Source organism: Sarcophilus harrisii, chromosome 4 (genome assembly GCF_902635505.1).
Source record: "Sarcophilus harrisii chromosome 4, mSarHar1.11, whole genome shotgun sequence".
Lineage (NCBI taxonomy): Eukaryota > Metazoa > Chordata > Mammalia > Dasyuromorphia > Dasyuridae > Sarcophilus > Sarcophilus harrisii.
In genome coordinates, this window is record NC_045429.1 from 82,264,031 (window position 1) to 82,280,369 (window position 16,339).

The window sequence follows — 16,339 nt, forward strand, 5'->3', positions numbered from 1 at the left end:
AATGAGAATTATGAAGATCAAGCAAGCTTAGAATGGAATATAAGAAATATTGAAAAGTTAGGTTTCCACAGAATTTTCTAAGCATCAAGATAATATGATACCACTTGGAAGTACCATTGACCAATGGGTTTTCAGAATGTGAGAAATTAAGAAAGGTTAAGATTCCACAAAACAATTAATCCTCACTCTCTCAGAAACATTGAGCAAACAAGAAATTGGGGTGCTAGGGAGGTACAGGTGGACTGAGCCAATCAAAGTTTTGAGAAAACCACAAGCTTAAGATAATAGCCCATCCAGCTCAAACTGATTGGGGTCAATGACTGACTTTACCAAAACTCACTAGCTTATTAGACTAATTAAATATTAAACAACATACTGGGTAGGTGGAGTTTCCTATCTTTTTGAGCTGGGAATGTATGATGAGGAAAGGGGGGATATGCTTATACATGTTTAGGGGAAAATATGTAATTGAGCGTCTCAGAAAGAGTGTAACCAGAAAGGGAACAGACCAATCCATCCTCTCAAGGGAGGGTACTGTGCTGAACTAACAAATATAAAGCTTCTCTATCTTCTCTGCTCAGGATTCCCTTTTCCTGAAGAGGAGTGGAGGCTGCTTCTGGACAGAAATGGTAAGACAATTCCTTAAAGTTCTTCTTTAATAAATATTCCTTGGGCAGCTAGGTGATGCAGTAGATCCAGCACCAGGCCTGAAGTTAGGAGGAACTGAGTTCAAATTTGGTCTCAGACACTTAACACTTCCTAGCTGTGTGACTCTGAGCAAGTCACTTAACCCCAATTGCCTCAGATAAACAAACAAACAAACAAATAAATAAGCAAATAAATGAATGAATGAATAAATAAATAGACAAGCAAACAAATATTTCTTGATATCCAATTTTTAGTAGCAAGTAGGTGTTTCTCACAGGAAGAATTATCACAGAAGAATTATCCATCTTTCTCTTTTATTTGAAGAAGTGGAGTACTAAAGGGTGTTTAATATTGCTTATACTGTATTGGAATGTGTTACTTTGAACTAATATTTTTCTCTTTAAAAAACTATTAGGAGATGGCTTATAGATAGGGTGGGGAAGGAGGTGTAGAAATAAAATTTTATTAAAATATTTTATAATGTCAACCTTATTTCAAGTTTTATTTTATTATATTAAGTAATCTAAAATTGCATACAACAAAATATAATATACCTGATAGTTTTACTTGAAGCCAATGATTTATTTTGGAAAGTGTTCATGAAGAAAAATGAGAGATGTAACACTTTTTCTAAATAATTTTATTTGTTCACAATACATGCATTTTAAAACAGATGAATCATAGCCATGAACAAGTTATCAAAATATATAACAAACATAAACCCAATTCTCTAATATATTAATAAGTGGGCTGGTATTCACTCAAAGTCTTTTAGAGACCCAGAGAGTTCTGAGCTACTTATTTATTTAAGCTCTCTCTCACTCCCTTTTCTTTTTATCCTTTATGTGGTTTTGCTAAATAATTTTATTAGCAATCATAGATTCATTCACTCACCATCTCTATGCTGATGATTCTTATATCTATTGAATATATATATATATATATATATATATATATAGAGAGAGAGAGAGAGAGAGAGAAAGAGAGAGAGAAATATATATATGACTATCTCTAAGAATAGAAACAGTTCTAGTTTCTGTCCTATTTTCCAGTCAAATATCTCCCACTGCCCACTGAACATCTTAACATCAACATTCCATTAATATCGTCTTTATGCCAGTCATTCTGGTTATAAAACTGGGGTCATTCTTGACAAACTCACTGAAATTCTCTTTACCTTTTCCCCTCTTCCCCCTTAGCCTCATCCATTATTTTGCAAGTTCCTATAGGTTTTGACTTAACATCTGTCCTCTCACATTGCTACCACTTTGGTACTGGTTCTCATCACATTATGCCCAGAATATTCAAATAGTCATCTGAATGAACTCTTATTTGAGTCTCTCCTCACCAGTCTATCCTCCATTCACTATCAAAAATGTCTTTCTAATATACAGTTCTGACCTTCCTACTTATACATACACACACTCTCTTCAGTTAATTTCAGTACTTCCCTAAATACCTCAAGGATCAAAAAAAACCAAACAAACAAAAAAAATCTTCTCTAGTTTTGAAAATACTTTATTCCTTTAAAATGCTTTCATACCTGTTCAATACCTTTCCAAGTTTTCTTATACATCTTTAATTCTCCCTTTTTATTTTGTGAATGACACTAAGTTCCTTAGTTACTTGAACTATAAATTCCATCTTCTGACTAGGCATTTTTGCTAGCTGCTTTTTATGTCTGCAATTCCTGTCTCCTCTGCAAACTCCCCTTTATCTCTCTCATTCTGGTTTATAACCTAAGACTCATACCCCTCCCATTCCCTCAATCCTCCCCTCCATATTATAGATTTGTTTCAGACTTTATGTAGAATCCAACTTCCTGCAAAGACACTTGTCTTGATTGTATTTATGGAAGATAATGTTTTCCCCTCTAAGACTTTCTCCAGGCTATTTTGTTTATATCTTGTTTGTACATAAGTTGTTTGATTGTTGTCTCCCTCCATTAGACTTTCAGCTTCTTGAGAATAGGAACTGTCTCTTGGCTTTCTTTTAAAGCCCAATTTTTGCACAGTTCCTGGCACATTATCAGTGCTTAATAAAAGCTTGTGGACTTTTAAGGCTGCTACTTTTAATTAAAAGGAAGAAAAATTGAAGATGCAGGAAAACACTATTGGCACTAACAATTGTTGGACATAATTTGACTATAACTACATTATTTAGCAGTTTCTTTCTAGCATGTCTGTGCAAATACAATAATTGGATTACAAGGCCTAATTTATTCTCATTTAGTAGTGAATTGTATGAAGTCATAGACAGCTTGTTCATCAAATTTTCATAAGGAACAAAAGTGAGATGGTGAACATGTGGAATGACATAATCACAATCCAAAAAATTCTCAATGGACTAAAACAAAAATACTTGAATCTAGTAAATTAAAAGTATAGATAAATGTAAGATTTTTCCCTTGGTTTGAAAAAAAAAAACTTTACAAGTAAAATGAGTTAGCTCTAAATAGACAAGAAAGGTTCTTTGATTCTCTAATTCTATGATGGCTATGTAGTCTTAGGCAAGTTATAAACTCCCTTGAGACATATGTCCTTTGTCTGTGAAATTATGGGATGAGGGGGAGGGGAAAGTTAAGAATAATTAGGAAGTGATTCCAAAAATTGACTGAAAAGTACAGAGAAGAGATAGCAATGTGTTTATTATTTGTTGACAGCAAAATAATATTGAACTCAGGAAAGGAAAAAAAAAAGCTAGCTTAAAAACTTTCTTCCCTTCAAGGTTTAGAGAAATCACAAAGAACTTTTTGAAAGACATAATTAACAGTAGCATAATTAATGCAGTGCTTAAGGTTTGTGGAGTGTTTTTGATCCTCGCAGCAACCATGGGGAATATCTGTTAGTGTTTTTACCATTTTATAGAATAGAATACTGAAATTGGGGAGAGGTCCTTACAAATTTGAATAGAAAAAAATAGGATTATTTTCACTTATATCTAACTGAAATCCATCATTTCCTTCAAGTATTTAAAAATTGTGTTGAGAAGGAGTCCTTTGGAATCCATATGCTTTAGCAGACTATTAAAGGAGTCCATCACACAATATGCCCACACACATACACAATTAACAATTGTGAGTTAGAACTCAATATATTTATATCATTTTTTAATATAGGAAATATTAGTTTATGTGTATACATTGTCAAATAAATTAGTCTTGTTCAATGAATTACTAAATATTCATTAATTACTTATTCCATATTTTACAATGTACTAGTATTTGCAGGGGTACAGAAAAATATCATTGTCTTTGGCAAAAAGAGTTCAATTATACTTCTTTTAAATTATTGTAAATATGCCAGGAACCATAGAGCAAATGACAATTAAGTAAAGCATTTACAGAACAATTCTATGTAATCATAATCTTTCCAAACCCCACTCTCCAACTTTGTGGCTCATTCAATTAATTAAAAAAAAAAAAAATAGAAAGTTCAGTTCTTAGAGATTATCATAATAATGAAAAATTGTGGGTTTGGAATCTTTCCATCTCCTTTTTTCTATCTCCTGAACCCATCCATAAAACGTTAGGGAAGAATTTCAGTGTCCTTATGTTACCCTATAGCTTCTTTGAGTCCACCCATTTTGCCAATGGCTCAAACTTGCCAATTACACAGTTAAGATTTCTTTTCGCAACCATGCCTTCAAAACTCCCATTCCTTCACTATACTCAGGTCTAGAAGTGATTAGAAGAAAGCAAACTAATTAAATACATTAATGATAAGGAATAAAATGACTGATAGTCTGCCATTGTTATCACTGCTGGGGGATTTGAGTTTTAGAAGAAATTACTTGTTAACCTAAAAGATGAAATCTCTAATGGTGGAATTTTAGAATATAACAAAGTAAAGACCAAAAATCTTTGAAATATAAGGGAGAGAAGGATATTTTTGGACTGGAGAAACCTGTCTAAAATTCCTGAAATCAAAGCATTTTAGTGACTTCATACTTTCTACATTTAAATACCAGCCCGCACACCTTAAAAATTCACCAAAGGTAACATTTCTTGAAGTAATCTAGCATTTTGTAAGAGAAAGAAAGCTAGCTTTGGACTCTTTTTTCTTTCAATACACCAGATGGCATATGACATTTTGAAGTGATACATACATTATTTCCATAGAAAATGCATTACTTTTACTCTCATTCCAGGGGAGCAGGGATGATTTTAATCCATAGATAGTATTATAACATTCACTCATCATTCTCATAAAATGTTATCTAATGGAAAAAAGAACTTGCCTGAAAATAAGGAGATAAAGATTTTTTTAATACTCTAGTTGTATTTCTCTGTGATTTTGGAGAAATATCAGGTTTTATTTTCCCTGTTTCTGTTTTGCAATAGTAATATTCACAATTTACTTAATTCAAGGGTGAAGGATGGGATTAAGGGGGAAAGAAATCATTGTTAAAGCAATTGCTTTGTATGGTTTTGGAACAAATTAAAAAATACTGAAATCCTTCTCCTCTCCTAAGGTCAGAGCCACAGAGCTCCTGGCCCCATCTATTGCTATTACTTGCTTAGTATATATAACCTTGGGCCTCAATCATCCGTTGCACTGTATCAGGACCCCTAAGTCCAGATCCCTTCTTCAGGTTTCACTGAGACCAACCTCTGAGATATAAGTAACAATCCTGCCATTTGAATAGTGCCAGGCCCTTTTGTTCTGGATCTGGCACTTATTCTAGCCTTAAGACACAACAACTGCAAACCCTCCTTTGGTGGGCTGAGAGGCTTTGCATGGTGCCTTCCTTGATAGATGCTTTCCTCAACTTTATAAAAAGTCATTTCTTTTGATTCAAACAAGGGATACATTTTAAAGATTTCACCAATCTCTGATGCCCTGTGTTTGTCTTACTGAGCTAATAACTGACAGCAATTCTAAGAGCTGATGTCTCACTCAATAAAAAAAAATTTTTAATTCACCCTTCCCATATCCTGTTAAAAGGAGAAAATGTTTCCCAGACTGTCATTACACTTGATTTGTTATTTTTGTTTTCATATTTCATGAAGCATATTTATGATATTTCTAAGCATCTATATTCATACAGAATCAATACCTAGGCAAAAACAAAATATAACTGGAAGTTAGTTTCTTTTTTATTTTTTTTTAATTATAAAAGTTATTTTTGAAAGGCAATAGACAGGAATTGAGTTGATCTGACATATAATCTGACAAACAGGGATTTTGATTTGTTTGATTAGAAAGTGCTTACTTTTTCTGATCATTTATTTGTGTTCTATTCTTGTATATAATATATATAGTACATGGAAAAATACAAAGGAAGGAATAATTTGGTACATTTAAATTATAATCAATCTGATTTTCCATTCTGCATGTTGAGGAAAAGATTCAAATAATCTTGCATTAGGACCTTCTTGGTGAACTTATGTTTACATTGCAAAATTACTCTCTTCTCTCATCTCCTAACTCCCTTCTTTCTCTACTTTATATGCCTAGGTCTTATTTAGTAGCAGGTAGAGGATAGATTCATCTTTATGAGTTCAAATGTGGCCTCAGATGCCTACTAAATGTATGACCCTAAACAAGTCCCTTAACTCTGTTTACCTTGATTTCTTTAACTGTAAAATGAGCTAGAGAAGGAAATGGCAAGCCATTGAGATAGCCCAGGCAATTAAATTCAATTTTAGAATTTAGAAATTTAGAAATCTTTTAATCTTTTATTACAGGCTGGGAAAGAACTCTCAGTAGAGATCCACCCTGAATAGAAGTAGAGACAGACTTATAAACATCCTTGTTCAGCCTTGCAGTTACAGTGACTCGACTTTCCACTTACAAGGGGAAAAATAGGGGTCTTACAGGATTTCTGAACATAGTTGAGCAAGGACTTTGTAAAAACTCTTCCTTTAATTTAGTTTAAGCAACATTTTCCTATAAGCCTAGGGCCCCTTGACCCAAGGGCCAGTCTTTTGCCCATTTCACTATTACTGTATTTTTCCAAAAAAAATCCCAAATAGGTCACAAAGAGTAACACCAGACATGACTTAGAACAACAACAACAAAAATCTCCTGATGTGGTCACATGTATTTGAATTCATAATACTTAGAATTATGATTATTTAAAATATCCAATGGCTCCAACCCTAAAAAAATATGCAGTGCAAATGAAACCATTTCTTGGGATTCTTGGAATACGTGACAGTACTTAACACAAGAGTATACTCTTCTAGTTTTTTTTTTTTTTTTTTTTTTAATACTATCTAATAGAATACCAGGGTAAAACTATTAATCAGAACTGAAACTTAAGTAGGGACTCTTGGGATTTGCCCCAGAGTAACAAATTTAGAGGTTTCTGACAATTTAGAAACACTGTAACTGAAAACATTATTAGCAAAACTAAGTACAACATTAAAAGTTAACAATCTAAGATAAAACTTTCCTCTAATGCTTCCTTTTCTTTCTTCCTTGGCAGACTCCTGAGGAATTGTGTCCCACTAATGACTTGTGTTGTCTTTATTTCTCCTCATAATGGGATGATATTCAGCCTCCTCTCTCAAATGAGCCAGGCATATTTTATGATACTTGTAGGGTAAAACATTACTACTTACAGTAGTTTGCATGTATGTATGTATGTGTGTGTGTGTGTGTTTCAAGTATCTCTAGTATAAAATGCTTTTGTTAGTTCTTCTCTGACTCTTTGAAATTAGTACATATATGGGCTACTGACTGCAAAAGATCAAATGTCAATTTATTCCAGGAGGAATCAAGTTGAATAACATGTAGGAGAAACATGTGCCTACACTGTGGAAGATCCTCACTGTTCCCCCTCTGAACTTGAAATCTAATGAATTCATATTGAGCTTCCAAATTATATGAAATTAAATAACTGAAGAGAATTGAGAGAGACTAAAGACTGAAAGCTTCCACCATTCCTTGTCTCTGAGCCCCCTTCTTGTAGCAGATATTTATTATGAGGTTACATACTTTCAAGTGTGATGAAGAGTTGCTACATGTTCTTCTCTGGTAGTGAGTGATTCAGTATTCTGGGATATTGACTCCAAAGGAATATTATGAGAAGACATTTTTTCCTAAGAAACTTTTTTCTTAGTTTTTTTATTGTTTATGAATTATGATGCAAATATATGATGTTTGCTCTTTTTTCCTTTTTCCTGCCAAGAGTCACAAGAGATTAAACAAGAAATATTTAATCTGAATGGCTGTTCAATCTCTTTAAAATCCCTACATAGAAGAAATAATCTGCTTTTGAAACAATGGCAACAGCAACAAAAATAAGCAAACAGCTTATTTTAAGTAAGCAAAAGTCAACTTGGCACAGATCATGACACCTAAGTTGAATTCTGCCTCAGACTGTCACTAGTTTTGTGATATTGGGCAAGTTAAGTTCTTTGAGCTTGCAAAATCTACTTTACAGAATTATTTTGATGAAGTGATTATAATATTTTAAAGTGACATACAATTGTCAATTATTATTAATTCTTGCTTTTTTATCCTAATACTATTAAAATAACTTTTTAAACCACATTTATTTAAGCATGGAAGCTGTTGAACTACATAGGCTACAAGAGTAACATAGAAGAAAGTAATAACAGATGACAGGAACATTTTTATCTGTGTGGTACTTGCTGTACTCTATCTTCACCCCCCTAACCCTGTTCCTTTTACTGTTTATGCTCCGTATGTGCAAGTATCTATGTGTGTGCACATGTTTCTGTTATGCATGAGTATGGAAAAATTCTGTGAATAAAAGATGAAACTCTGAGGAAATTTTAGTTTTGTTTAGAAAAATTGATGTTTTAGAGGCAGTTAGGTGGCACAGTGGATAGAACACAAGCCTTTAAATGAGAAGGACCTGATTTCAAATCTTGCATTAGACACTTAACACTTCCTAGTTGTGTGACCCTGGGCAAGTCACTTAACCCCAATTGTCTCAGCAAAAAGAAAAAAAAAAGATCTTTTATATTTTATTAATTCTTAATCACAATGTGGAGCAGCTTGGTTACACAGTTCATAATGTGTTGAATCTGGAGTCAGGAAAACTCATCTTCCTGAGTTCAATTCTGGCCTCAGACACTTAAAAGCTATGTGACACTGGGCAAGTCACTTAATTCTCTTCGCCTCATGCTCCTTATCTATAAAATTAGCTGGAGAAAGAAATGTCAAATCACTCCAGTATCTCTGCCAAGAAAGGATCGTGATAAGTTGGATACAACTAAAAAAAAACAACTAAAGAACACATCACATTATGCCTTTATATCATCACTATTTATAAATTATAAATGGGGGAAAAAGTGTTGAAAGTTCAGAATTCAAAAATATAAAACAAAAACAAGAAGTAGAAAGCTATCCTGAAATTTGGTGAATGATATTAATATTAGTAATGGCTGCTATCTTTAATATTCTTTGATAAATATTGCTTAGATTTTTACTGAAGGACAAATGAGATTCTGATATTTATGACAGTATTTTGAAAGTAATAAAGTGTTAAACATTAATTCATCATTTTGGAGCATTTACTTAATTCTCCCCATGTTTTATATTGATGAAGAAGCCTCACAAAGCTGTGTTCTCAAGAAAAAAGCAAAACAGCTTAATCTAAGGTTGATTATAATTAGCAGTCATTGACTTCCTCTTTCTAATCCGACTGAATGAACTAATTTTCTCAGTTTTCTCAAACTACCCATCAAAAGACAAAAATAACAACCCAGATAAGAATTCCTGCCCTCCTAGTAAACACATTGCTCTCAGGACCTAGATTCAAATGGACAGGTTTCACAGGAAGCACAATGATTCACAGGAAAGTAAAAATGAGATAGGACTGTTTGCATTACAATTATGCAAATCTCCAAGTCATTGGGCTTTGAAAGAGGTTTTCTTGAATTTTTTATTACTTTGTTTCAACTGAATGGAAGCTAATGGTTGGAGAAGTCACCAACAACACTAAGCTACAGCAGTTGTATACCTGTACAGGATACTGGTTTGATTTAATCTGTCACATTACCACACTCTCTCTCCACCTATGCCAGACTTTTTTTGTGCATTTTTTTTCAATGTGCTTTAATAACTCCTTTCCTAATAAATCCTTTTGTAGGGATCATGGATTCTACAAGATGCACATTAAAGGTCAGCTGTTTAGAGATCTGCATAGGAGCAAAATAAGGGGAGGGTAACATCCATTATGCAGCAGCAGAGACAGTATTTTTCTGTTTTGATTTATCTCTTGAATATTTCCAAAAACAGAAAGTAAGGCATAAGGGCTAGAAAGCCAGTTTTGAAGCCAGGAAGACCTGGATTTGAGATCCACTTTTAACACATACTGAATCTGGGGCACTTCTCTAGGACAGGAGTTATTAACATTTTTCTTGAGTGTGTTGTGACACCAATAAACCAATAAATCTGGTGAAACCAATAAACTCTTTTACTGTATGATGTGTACAAAAGCATACAATAAAAAATAGGGTTATAAACAAAAACAGTTATTGAAAACCAGTTATTAAAACATTGAGAAAAAATAAGTTCATGGGCCCCAAGAATGCTTCTTCAAAGACTATGATGTTAATCTATATTGATAGAGGAAGCTTCTCATAATGATGTACTTATAGGTACGATACAAATTGCTATCCTTAACTCAACAGGATAATTATAATAAAATATATTTCAAAGGTTCTACTATAATTCTATTGCTAAATATGATCTTTGTTATATTCATTGCTACTTTCCCTCTTGCTTTAAGGAGATACTGGCCTTTGGGGGTTGGAGGAGTGAAAAAAGTTATGTAAGTGGTCAAGATCAGACCTGGAAAAGATTCAGATATGCAATAAAGGTAGTGATAGCACCGTCCTTTGCCTCAGGCTGTGAGGCTGATTTCATTAATTATGTTCTTTACTGAATTTGCTATAGCCAGAGGGGGTCAGGAATTCCCCTAGAGGAAATAGACAAACCTCCATTCTTATGAACTCTATTTCAAATTGGTTCTGTAGTCCTGTTTCCAGGGCTTAGAGCAAACTGAAAACCTGGCTTTACAGTTTCTGCATTTGTCACTGATGACCAGTCCAAAGGGAAGCATGAATTAAGAGACCTGTGGGAACTGTCTTGTTATATTCCTTTGTTTGCTTAAAGAAGGAAGCTAGCTGTGAAGTTCCCTAAATCTAGGATCCTGAGATTAAGAGCAATTCTACATTTGAAGGATTTTTCAATTCTAGAATAGCATTGCATCTTAACCTGCTCAGTTAATATTTGTGTGCATTATTATGTGTTCTCCAGTTATTTCATGTTGTTTATTTATATTTATTGATTCTGTGCCAGGAAGAAAAAAAAACTTGTCTTGAATTCTGGCTTATTCCAGTTTCTGAGGGGAATCAGTGCCATTATCTTAAAATCATATGACTAATGCTCATTGAAATACCATACCAGAAAAGGAGATAGGGCTAGTTAAGGAAATGATACTTTAGATTATCATTTATATCTTTTATATAGAGTTAGATATATTGACATATCAACACATTGACATATTACATTGTTAGATATATTGACTGACTGGTGGGGAGAATTTATTACAAATATCAATAAATATGTTAATATCTTTATAATCTATTATTTACATTTCTTTCTATTTCTATCTACCTAATTTTTCATCAATCCACACATCTTTAGGTACTCAGTGGTTCTGTATCATAGAGAAAAGTGAAGCTCTGGGACTCTGACTCTACTAACTCTAGAGCTCATTGCATTGACAGTCAGCAGGTCCAAACTACCAGGATTCTAATGGAATTGTCCAACGAATAAAGTTACTTTTAATTTTAAAATAATTAGAATAACTTTTAAAAATTTGTTTTAGAATAGCCTCATTAAAGTTTCACAATGAATATCTTAAAATGGATAAGAGGCTAACATAGCAATGTCAATACCAATTAACAGAAACTCTATAATACAGCTATGTAAATAAAATTCTACACAGTGGTGAAATCATCATATTTTTAATGGCACTTATTGAGAAATTGAAAAGGAGTTAGTCCCTTGATATTTTCTGTGCAATATTGTTTAATTATGAAGTTTTAAGTTATCTTAATTAAAAAATGCATCTATTTAATAATTATAGTTTAAAAGGATCTGACAGTTATCTTGTTGCTCTAGTTCTCATAAAGTATTTACTAAATTTTCAAGGATTTTGTGAAGGTAGAACTTTTTTTTTTAAATTCTAGATTTGCCATTTGTTATTTTGTAAAGAAAAGTTAGCACTAGCTGTATGATGTTACCCTCCTGATCATGTCTTTCTAATGATTTAAAACATGGTATGTTTTTGTAACCTGCAGAGATAACATTTCAGTTTCTCACTTTTAAATGCCTCATCTTCATTCAGGGTCCTTAAAGGTAATCTTTATGCAATTTCCAATGACAATGACCAGATCTTAAATCTGTATCCTAAGCTGTAATGTCCTGACTAGCTCTCTGCAACACCTTGGGATCAGCCCAAGTCCTTGGTCTTAGTGGAGCAGTGAAGGAGTCGGGAGGGCCATGTGGCTGGTCAAAGATAGAGTCTGGAATCTGGCATCTTCTCTTGTGTTTGTGGCTGAGAGCTATGGACAAGAAATTGTTCCCATTTGTCCCAGTTGTACAATTACATCACTACAATAAAATGAGCTGTGCAACCATTACACCCTATTAAGTACTAAGTATATACTTAACTATAAGTCCTTTGCTGACCTAGATTTAAGTACACCTTTTCAGAGTTCTGGTTCTCTACATCTCCAGATTTCTTTTGTTTTAGAATACAGGCAGTCGCCTTCCCTGATTTCTCAGCAAAGGAGATGAAAACACCAAAAAAGGAGATGATCACACCCTCCCTGACTTCTCAGAAGGGAGATGAAAACACCAAAGGGAAATAGGGAATCAAACCAAATATTGTTAGAGGGTTTCCTCTGGGCTAAAATAGGTCTACACAAATCCATCAGCATGGGAGGTATTGCACAAGCACATAGTAATATAACTTAGGCTAGTAGTGATGTAACAAAGAACATAAATGAACAGTGATATAACAAATAATATGAATATACATGTCCATAAATCCTAGAAGAAGAGTATTTAAATAACAATCACACATACACCTCCTTCAGCAGCCATCTGGTCCAAATCCATTCTATTGTCTATTACTTCACATGTCAGGGAATCCAATGATTCCTGCAGACTTTAAAGTCCTGCAAGAGTCTAATCATATTTTAGGGAATCCAACGATTCCTGCTGGTTTTAAAGTTCTGCAACAGTCTTATCAACACACCTTCCATGCTCTTTCAGTGGTGGGCACAGTCAGTAATGGAACCACCTGATGTTTCTTGAGTCTTCTCCTTTGTTTCAAAGGTCTTTTCCATCTCTCTCCAATAGACAAAGTGAATATGGCTCATTGGCACCCATCAGATTCCTTCTCCATCTGTAGAGATACAAGCAAACCCTCTCCTCCAAGCAGTTAATCTATCTGGCCCCTTCCATTCATCACTTTCTGGATCTCTCCACATCACCTGGAAATTATCTAAAGAGAGTAGAGCTGGTCGCACTGCACAAAGCCCTTCTGGTGGGTTACAACACTTCTCTGCTGGAGCCAGAGCATCTTTGTCAAAAATCAAAAAAATTGATGGTATAAAGAGCTAAATTTAGAAGTTCTCTAGGGTTACCTGTGGCTCCCACTTTCTTTTGTTTTTTGGAAGAGTGTCTTAATGTCTCTGTTTCTCTTCTCTACTACTCCCTGTCCTTGAGGATTAAAAGGTATGCCAGTGGTGTGTAAAATCTGATAACTGTACACAAAAGTGTGCAAAATGTTTAGAAGTATATGCAGGACCATTGTCTGTTTTTATTGCTTGTGGCATATCCATAATTGCAAATGCTTGTATGAGGAATTCAGTGACCACTCAGGCTGTCTCTTTTGCTGCTGGTATTGCAAAAGTGAATCCTGAAAAGGTGTCTATCACACCATAGATATAAGACAGACAACCAAAAGATTTATAATGGGTCACATCCATTTGCCCAATTTCATTGAATCTCAAACCATGAGAGTTCTTCCCTGAAGGGAGTATAGGAGCATAGAAAGGAAGGCAAGCTGTACAGGCTTTCACTATGCTCCTAGCTTCTTCCTTTGTTATCCCAAATTGCAAACATAAAGCTTGAGCAGCTTGATAATATTTAGAATGAGATTCTTGGACTCCTGGAAATAAAGGAGTATTGGCCAACATGGTTAGAAGGCTATCAGCCTCTGCATTACCATCAAAAAATAGGACCTGCAAGTCCACTATGAGAGTGGACATTCAAGATATAAATCTTACCTGGGTGCTTTCTCACTTGCTCTTGAAGTTCCTTCGAGAGCTGATATATATTGGAAGCTACACATTTTATTTGGGCTGTGGCAATACTTTGTACCATACCTACTGAATAGGTTGAATCAGAGATTATATTTATATCTCCTGGATAATAAGTAAGGGCTAGAATGATTGCATACAATTCATTCTGCTGAGTGGACTGAAAAGGAGTTCTTATTACTCTCTTTATCATTAAGTCACAAGAGTATACAACACAAATGTTATGTTTGGCTGCATCTGTAAAGATAATTGGCCCTTTAAGAGAAACTTTAGAAACCTTTTCTTCAAGAATCCATTGCCATTTATGTAATAGTCAGGTTATCTTTAATGGAGACCCGTGAGTAAAATTTGGAGCCATGGCTAATAAAATTTGCCACTCTGGGATGGTTTCAAAGCACACATTAATTTGTGCTTTAGTATAAAAGGTGTATATCTTGTCAGATCTTATCCCAGATAATTGTACTGCTTGCTTAATGGCCTTTAGTAAAATTCTAGCCACAAGCACTGGGTTAGGGATAAGATTTTGTTCTGGTTGTGCTGGGAGTTTCATCCACTTTATCACACTGTCTCCTTGTTGAAGGACTGCTGTGGGTGCCTCTTTTGAGCAAAAACTGCTATTTTCAAGGGATTTTAAGTGATTCTTTCCACCACATTGAATAAAACCAGTTCAACTTTTCTCAAAGCCTCTTGAGCTTCTTTTGTAAGCTGGCATGGTGAGTTTACAGTACTGTTTTCCCCTAAAATGTTGTATAATGGTTGCAATTGATAGGTAGTCAAGCCTAACGCTGGTCACATCTATTGGTTATCTCCTATCAATTTCTGAAAGTCATTTAAGGTGTTCAACTTCTCTGTTCTTAAGGAAAGTTTTTGTACAGTAAGAACCTAAATATTGAAAAGGAACATGTCTTTGAATATTTTCTGGAGTTATATGCAATTTGTAATTCCTTAGTATTTCTATGGTCTTTTGTAGACATACTTCTACATGTTCCTCAGGTGCACATCCCCATATATCATCCATGTAATATAACAATATAACTTTTGGAAATGATTTTCTTACTGGAGCAAGAGCAGCAGCAACATACATTTGACACACAGGGCTATTTTTCATTCCCTGTGGCAACACTGTCCATTCATATCATTTATAAGGCTCAGTTAATTTAACGCTGGGCATTGAAAAGGCAAATCTTTTCATATCCTCCTTATCTAGAGGGATAGAATAGAAACAATCCTTAATGTCTATAACACAATCCTATAATGTCTATAAGGGTCCATTCTCTAGGCAACTGAGTAGGAGATGGAAATCCATGCTGAAGAGTTCCCATAGTTTCCATCTGTTCATTTGCTTCTTTTCTTAAATCAGTTTTCTTAACATCCTCCATTTTTCAGATTTTTTTTTTTTTTAACAACAAATACAAGGGGATTCCAAGGATTTAGAGAAGGTTGTAAATGTTCTTGGTCAAGTTACTCCTGTACTATATCTAATAAGGCCTGAATTTTATTGCTAGCTAAGGGTCACTGTTCTATCCACACTGGTGTATCAGTTTCCATTGAATTGGAACAAGTGAAAGTGTTGGCAGGCCTTCAACAGCAGCCCTGCCTAAAAAGCCAAAATACTTATTTGTAATCCTAACTATTGTAACATGAGTCTTCCTCACAGATTGATGGGGATTCTTTTTCAAATATAAAAGGAGTAAAAACACCTGTTTTGCCTTCCAATGTCCACCTCAAAGGGGTAGCACTAACTTCAGTTGCTATTGACCCTCCTATGCCAGACATATAGATGTCTGCCTTAATCTTTGACCAATGACTGGGCCAGTTGGCACCTCTAATGACTGTAGAATCTTCACCTGTGTCTACTAATCCTTCTAATTGTATGCCATTTATATAGATAGTGAGCATAGGTCGGTCAGCTGTCAGCAGCTGCTGTCTAGAATATTCCTGGATTCTGTTGCTTGGAGTCAGAATCTGGGCAACTATCACCAGATTGCCTATTAGGGGTATGTATCAATAAACCTGATGCTACTACTTCTCCTGAGTGATGTCACACATTGTCTACCTGTGTTAGTGACTGGGATATTATCTACACATTCCCCAGTTTCCCACATCAGTGTATGGATGAACACTGTTTTCTTAAGTACTCTCAGGAGGTGAAATGGTCAAACCTACTGTGCCTGGAGGCAAGGGATTCATAGACTGGAAAGGAACAGATTTCACCTCTCCAGGGGGTATCTCAGTAGTCCCAGCTGCATACAACTCTATTCTTCCCAATTGTAATCACTTTCTCCCATCAGATTGCTTCTTGATTGATTGGTCATGTCTGGGTACTGAACTTCTAGGCACTCTCTGGGTGTAGCCTCAGCTGCTATCATG

The 16,339-nt window shown here is 34.7% G+C and overlaps 1 long non-coding RNA gene across 1 annotated transcript in view; it reads left to right on the forward strand.

Moving 5' to 3' along the window:
• The first annotated feature begins 580 nt into the window (after positions 1-580).
• Positions 581-16,339, forward strand: part of LOC116423548 — a 39,732-nt gene continuing 23,973 nt past the window's right edge. The window contains exon 1 of the long non-coding RNA XR_004234157.1: positions 581-629. This is a non-coding gene — a long non-coding RNA (uncharacterized LOC116423548). The remainder of the gene's footprint in view (positions 630-16,339) is intronic.